The 7,348-nt window shown below is 44.7% G+C and overlaps 1 long non-coding RNA gene across 1 annotated transcript; it reads left to right on the top strand.

Annotated features, from left to right (window-relative positions):
* The first annotated feature begins 421 nt into the window (after positions 1-421).
* Positions 422-2,982, top strand: LOC138748110 (uncharacterized). The gene is made up of 2 exons (XR_011347783.1): positions 422-1,868; positions 2,299-2,982. It is a non-coding gene; the product is annotated as an uncharacterized lncRNA (long non-coding RNA).
* Positions 2,983-7,348: the final 4,366 nt, after the last annotated feature.

Genomic DNA, 7,348 nt, shown 5'->3' with positions numbered 1-7,348 from the left:
TTAATTTGACGTTGGCGAACATGAATGATATCGGTTATTAAGTTGCTGACAACATCTTAAAGCGATTAGGGTGCATTTGAGCCAATTCAGAGGTTTGATGACCCCCCCCCCCCCTCCCCCACTCCGTCCGCTCTTGTCCCCAAACGATCCCTTACAAAGAGCCGGCACACCCCACCACCCTTGTAATTGGGTGCAAGGGGACTTTCTTTGACTTCACACGAGCGGGCGAAGCCTTTTTTGAGCGAAGCAACGAAGAGCACTTGGCGAATTGGGGGTGTGGTGAAGGTAAACGGACCAGGCTGCTCTGGGGAATTGCAAGGGCGAGCAGTATCCATTTTCAAATCCCGCCGAAAACGTCGTGAGCAGAATTTAACAAAAACCAAATTGGGGAGGGGGGGGGGGGGGGGGAATACGATGGAACGTTACGTTTTAACAAGATTTAAAGACAATGAAAGCGACTGCAGATGCAGGGCAAACCTGGATTGAATTACTGAATTGACCCGCCAGGGTTGCTGAGGCGGGTCCATCTGAATTTGTCAAGACGAAACATTTGGAAAAGAGTATTTCCACTAAAAATCACATTTATTTGGCTAAAATAGTCATTGTATCTTTTCATGAGAAGAAAATGGCGACTCTATTACTTCAATGCAGGACTAAACCCTTGGGGGTGCATTCAAATGAATTTGTGGAGAAGAGCAAGACCAGATACAGGGGGGTGGCATCATTTTTCAGTGTTGAATGCCAAAGGGCCCGTGGCCCGTGGCTGGAGCAGCCAGAGAAGGACGCTACTATTGAAAACTTGTGGGCTTGTCACGGTTTCCCAGTTCCTATTTGCCGAAGCGGCAGCCATCTCTTCAGAAAACCTGGTCTAGATAGTTTGGAGGTGGCAGAAAACGGTGCCCCGTTTTACTCAATGGGTTAGCGAATGACAATACAAAATTGCGGGCAAATTCACACACACGCACACACACACAAAGGGCTAGTTGTCAAACGAGGTGAAGTTGAGCACACCCATTCTCTCTTTTACATCAGCAAAATCAATGACAGAATGTAAAATCGCCGATTGCACAATTCATCCAGAGAGTTGTTTGATGGAAAGTCCTCATTACATGCACTTAATAAGACGTGCTTTGTAAAATTCAGGCAGCGAAGCCTCGCTGCCTCATATCTTAACTGAGATTTACGTGAGATTAGGATCAGAAATTAATTACAGATTTTTCTGATTTTTTTTAAATGGGGAAAATTAGAGGAAAATATAATTTATCGGAATTGGCAGGATCTAACTTATTTTCTGTCTGATTGGTTGTTAAAGCAGACCATTTTTTATACCGTTGGAATTAACAGAAGTTGTACCTTTTCGTCAACTAGGTCAATTGGCGCATTTCTGTTTAGAGCTATTAAAAAGGTTTAGGATTAATTTTAGCTATTTTTAACTTTGGGTCAGGTTTTAGGTGGGAAGTTGCAAAGTGTAACTTTCATATCAGTAGAAACGGCAGTATTATTTAGGTTTGAGCATTGGGAAATACTGTTCAGGTTAGAGACACAGAGCCATGAAGCAGGGGAAAAAGCCCTTCGGCCCAGATCGTCCATACGGACCAAGATTTTTAGCTTTAGAGTTAGGAAAGCAGTAATCGTAGTTAAATATAACTATTTTAGGATTAGGGTTGTGAATTTAAGTTAGAAAAAGTTGCAGTTATTCAGTGAAGCCTTTACTGTTACTTGTTTAGGTTTACAATTGGGAGAAGCTATAACCTTTAAATGAAGAAAAAAAAAACCGACACCAAGTGCTGGAAAAGCACAGCAGGTCAACCAGTGTCCTGGATGTAGCAAAGGTGGAAAGACATAACCAACTTGAGCCCTTCATCAAGGTATGAGAGAATGCGTTGAGGAGAAGCTTTGGTCATTAAATTAGGTTCAATGTAGGGCGCCATCGCATCTAGAATTAGTAATAGATTTTGTTTGATTTTATTGTAAGTTCCTGGTAATGTAAATTTGAGAGATTAAAGAATAGGGTTTATTGTTATTTCTGAATGATTCGTTTGTAGTGTTAGCATATTGTTATATAGTATGCGTGTGTATAAATATAATGTTAGCATATTGCCTTATTTAGAATTATATTGTTTGAAAATAATTTGTAGTATCTTTGAGAGATTAGAACGATTAAGTGAAAACGATTCATAAATTAAGACTGCCAGAAATGGCAGATTGGAATACATTCTGAGCGATAAATGGTGGGTTATTATATAATATACAATCTCTAATCTCCCCTGCACCTAAAGTCCGACGTATTGATTTTAGATTCAGAAATGAAAAAGCTCGTCATCGTAAGTAGCACGATAATACATGGAAGTCCAATAATGGGAAGCGAAATAAACGCCATGATTGGCACCTTAAGTTTCACGACCACGGGACACCAACACTCGAGCAAGCAGCACAAGATGGGCAAGATAAGTGAGGGATTTGTCCAGGGCATGAACAATTTCGTTGCAAATGCCCCCTCACATCCCTCTATAAAATACGATCCTTTCCTTCAAAGCTTGTCAGTTTGTCTGGTCACAACCGGAACCCTTGGAAGCCCTGGTCCCTGTTTATGAGCAGTCCCAAATCACTGCAGCCTCAAGGTCTGTCAGCAAATGGCTTTTTTTTAAGGAATGGTTTTCTTTGTATGTTTTTCGCACTGGGACCTCATGGAGGTAGATTCACCTTACTTTGTTTATTTTGCCAAACTTGCTCGATCGGGGCAGAATGAAGTACATCCTCCCTCCCCATTCATAGCTGCCACGCCACTTTATTTTTCGTCGTCTAGCTGTGCATGGCGCTGGGCGATGGGGTCGAGGTGTTGCGATGGGAGGCGTTCTAGTTACAAATGTGTGGGTTCTGAGACCGAATTGATTGCTTTAGAACAAACAAAACAAAGATATAAAGAAAACCTCTTTAGCAGCACCTGAAATCAGCATTAATTAAAAGCGTGTTCTCCATTAATGTATTGAAAGCGTCCTTTTGTCAATAAATGAGGGTGAAGTCACATATGGCAAAATAACATTCGGTTTTGTTGTATGCATTTCATTTGGAGCTAATGCCCGTTGTCTTATCTTTCCGGCCACACTACATGTCTGGGGCTCTCTGCACGGTTTTTTGTTTACCTCATGCTCGCTGGTGCGGGAATCTTGGGGTGCTGCTGTCAAACGAAGCTGCCATTTGTGATCAATGACTTTCGGGTAAGCCCACTGCAACATGGCTCCAGCACGCATCCCCTCCTTCCTGCTGCGCTGAAATGGCTCTTTGATTGTCACATATTAAAAACCGTGCAAGCGTGACGCTGGGCCTCCTCCTTGTACCCTTTGTTTTGTTCCGTCCCCATCCCCAATACTCCTCGTTTGCCACTGTGTTAGCAGTGCCTCGTCCCGACCTAGAAACGGGAACAATATGGCAGAGTGATTAAAAAAAAAATTAAAAAAACTGCACATTATCATCATTCGGGGTGGACGATCATGTCTCTCCATCCGTCCCGCTCTCGGACCCTCCGAATTGTAGTTGTTGCCTCCCCTCCCCTGTTCTCCTTCGGTGAAGGCTCCAATCAAATGCGCCCCAGAGGTGACTTTAACACGCTTTAGATCCCAATAGTGAACCTTTTTGGGCGAAATTTGGGAAATTGGTATGGAACAGTAGGCTGGAGTTACTCAGCGGTTCAGGTTGCATTGGTGAGAAGAGAGACGGAGCGAACATTTCTTTCGTTAAAGCTAGGACTGGTGGGGGGGGGGTGGGGGCGGGGGTGGAATAACAAGTTAGTTTTAAATCCAGCGAAGCGCGAGTCAGCGGACGCTGTGATTGTAGCGAAAACACAGAAAGGCCGGAGGAACTTGAGGAAGGGCTCAGGTCCGAAACGCCAAGAATATATCTTGACCTCCTATGGACGCTGCGAGGCCTGCTGAGCTTCTCCAGCATTTCTGTGTTTTCACGCGTTTTAAATTGCAAGGAGAAAGGATAGCAGAGGGAGGCCAGTGTCGCTGTGGTGAGAAACTGTTAATGGAACCAGTTGTTCACGTGGACATGTAAGAGAAAACACTCGAAAAAAAAATACCAATGCCAATCTGTAGGACGTTCGCTCAGGCACATTTGTTTGCAAATTATTTTGTTGTGCCAAATGATTTATCCACTTGTATCATTTGTGCACTAACAACTCCCAAGTCTAGACGTTGGACATTTCTTCCCTCCCGCCTTGAGTTTAAGGTTGCAATCCGTGGCATGTGTGAACACAAGGAGCTGATGTCGGCCATGGAGCATCAATTAATGGGTCTCCTCGGGGTGACTTGCACACAAGTATCTCTCAGCCTCCGTTTTAAATGCTCAAGGAATTTGAAACCACATCACTGGTTGTTCAGGCTGTGATGGCAATGTTCTGCATCGATGTTCGATGATTCTATCTCAGTCGAAGGGTTAAAAAAACAGGATTATGGAAGGAACATCAAAGACTTGTTAAAGGGGCTGGTATTTCTTTTCATGTACGTGTTTGCGACTCGCTTCTTGAAAGGATGGTAGCGGCAGAAACCCTTGTTTCGACAGTTCTGGAGATGCAGTTCGCATTAAGCTGGCTCGTCTTCCAACCGCACTCACGCGATGGGCCGAATAGCCTCCGTTTGAGTTGTAGATTTTCTGTAATTTCTATGCACTGCCGAGCTGCTTGCCACGACCCCCTCTTTACCGGTCAACCATGAAGTAATGTGGTTGGCACAGTTATCAGTGTGGCATAAAGTAGGAGGGCGGGTACGCAAATAGATATCACCCTTCCATCCCCTCCCCCCACTTTCCCCACCATCTCCACGCTAGACTTTTATGCAGCTGTTTGTAGCTACCGCGGAGACAACTGCAAAGTAATGGGCAGGGCAAAGATGCAGCCTGCTGGTCAGATCTTCACTGAGCTCCCACCAGGAATTGTCCACATGTTAGATTGGGCGCAAAATTCGGAGTGGACCTCGCCAGGCTGCTGGAGAGAGAGCGAGTTTACCTGGTTGTTATTACTACGTGCTCAGATATCAAGGATGCCTGGTGTTGTAAAATTACTTTAATTCATCCCCACACAGTAAACCCCGTCCTTCCCCATCAATTAATTCTCACGTGTCCTCTCTCCTGCCCCCCCCCCCCCCCATCCATGTCCAATGAACACCTTTTGTCTGTTGGTCTGTGGCCTTTCCTCAGCCTTAAATTCTGGCGTCTGTCTGCTTTTTGTTCATACCTAGAGAAAGGGCTTCAGGCCCGAAGCATCGGTTATATATTTTACCTCCTATGGACGGTGTGAGGCTTGCTAAGTTCCTCCAGCATTTCTGTGTTTTTAACTACAATCACAGTGTCTGCAGACTTTCGTGTTCACTTTGGTGTTTAAAAAAAAAACTCGGGTTCATGTTGACATGCCTGCTATGAGCTGATAGCTTTCTTGTTAAAAATCTCCTTTTTTAACATAAATCCGTCCTCAGAGAACTGCTGATCCTGGCCACTTCCAAGACACAGGGCAAGAGGGCAGTTCACACCCCGTTACGGTTTGGAAAGTGAGACCCAGGTCCTCTCGCGTCTCACGAAGAGAATTTGAGGACAAACGCATTATGCCTTTGAACATGTTGGAACGTTACTCATCCATCCAGGAGCACACATAAATTCTACATTAATCTTGAATTGCAGTGCAGACGAAGCTAGTGAATTTGCTCTTTCAACTGTTTTACATGGCATTGTGACTTGGGCATGGACTTTCTCTCAAAGAGAATATCAACTGGATCTAGTGATTAGATTTAGCAGAACCGCAGCTGTGTGCAGATTCAAACCACATGAGAACCTTACAGCCGCCAAGTAGCTCCTTAACATAAAACTGTGCGTACTCTGTGGAGCACCCATTCGATAAATGAACTAAAAAATCCGTTACTTAAACGGCAGATTGCTGGATGAAGATTAGGACACCTTCCGCTAAGTTTTCACACTTTTTACATGAAATTAACATGCCACCTTCTAGTGTGTGTGTGAATGTGTGTGAGGGTTTGTGTATGGGTGTTAGTGTGTGTATGTTTGTGAGTGTTAATGTGTGTGAGGGTTTGTGTATGGGTGTTAGTGTGTGTGAGGGTTTGTGTATGGGTGTTAGTGTGTGTGAGGGTTTGTGTATGGGTGTTAGTGTGTGAGAGAGGGGGAAGGGGGAGAGTGGGGTGGGAGAGAGAGAAAAAATTGTGCGCAAGCTTCAATGAACTGTTGTCGCCGGCGGCTGAGATCGAACAGCCTGTAACCACTGTATTCTAGTTGAAGGTGACGGGATCGCTACTTCCACCACCAACATGGTCTCCTCCGCACGTCCCGCTCTCATCTCCCCAAAAGACGTGAAAGAATGTGAAATCCAAGAGGTTTTGCACTACTGCCTGTTTGCTGCTTCTTTCCATTGCAGTAAAACCCGGGCAGGGCAAATTATGTGGGCAAGGTTCTGACGTGAGGCTGGACTTCCTCATGAACTTTAACTCCTGTGTCATAAAATGTCTGCATGGAAATAGCTAAACCTTCGCGAAAAGTCACAGACCCAGGTCGAATTTACTTGTGCGAAAGATAAGTACTTTCATGGATATTGGACATTTTCGCATTCATAGTTTCGAACCGTTTACTGAATGAAATACACCAGCGGATTTGGGACACAAGAAATTGAAAATTTGAGAACATAACGCCGGTTTGGCCGCACAAGGTAACCCCAACCCCAACTGGTCCACCTGTCAATAAATGGGACGCTTGTGGGTGCAGTTAGAATCGACGCCACTATCCGCGTTGCCTGCAAGAATGCGCAACGAACCAACTTCGTTTTTGAGTTCTGGTTAGAGAAGGAGCAATCTCCACATCAAGTTGGCTTGAGCAGGAATTAAAGAGTCTCTGCTACAATACAGAAGTGTTGATGCCTGCATGTCTTTGCCTCCTTTTCATATTTGTTGTATGAGATCTCGCTTACACAGGGCTTATTGGAAACTCTAGTCAAGTACAGTGTGGATATACTGGTATCTCTGGGGGATTTGTGGCTGTGTCAGTGGGAGGAGAGTGACCACATTTTAGAGGTGGCTCCCTTTTCTCTCTACTGCCATTGGAAAGAGGTAGAGGTGCAGCAAGATTCTTAAAACACACAGAGAAATGCTGGAGAGCCTGAGACCTTCTTCAAGGAATAAATCAGAATAAAGACTGAAGAATGCAAGGGGGGAGTTCAGACCAACAAAAGGTGTTAATTGGATAGATTAGAGGAGAAGGAAGAATTGATTTTGGCTCTGTGAAAGGAGACCAACGGGAGAGGGAGAGAGAGCTGGGGAAAGACGACTGGGGGGGGGGGGGAGGGGAGAAGAGA

Source organism: Narcine bancroftii, chromosome 1 (genome assembly GCF_036971445.1).
Source record: "Narcine bancroftii isolate sNarBan1 chromosome 1, sNarBan1.hap1, whole genome shotgun sequence".
In the NCBI taxonomy this organism is placed as follows: domain Eukaryota; kingdom Metazoa; phylum Chordata; class Chondrichthyes; order Torpediniformes; family Narcinidae; genus Narcine; species Narcine bancroftii.
The sequence above is the reverse complement of the archived record's forward strand: the minus strand, read 5'-3'. Positions and strand labels throughout refer to the sequence as shown.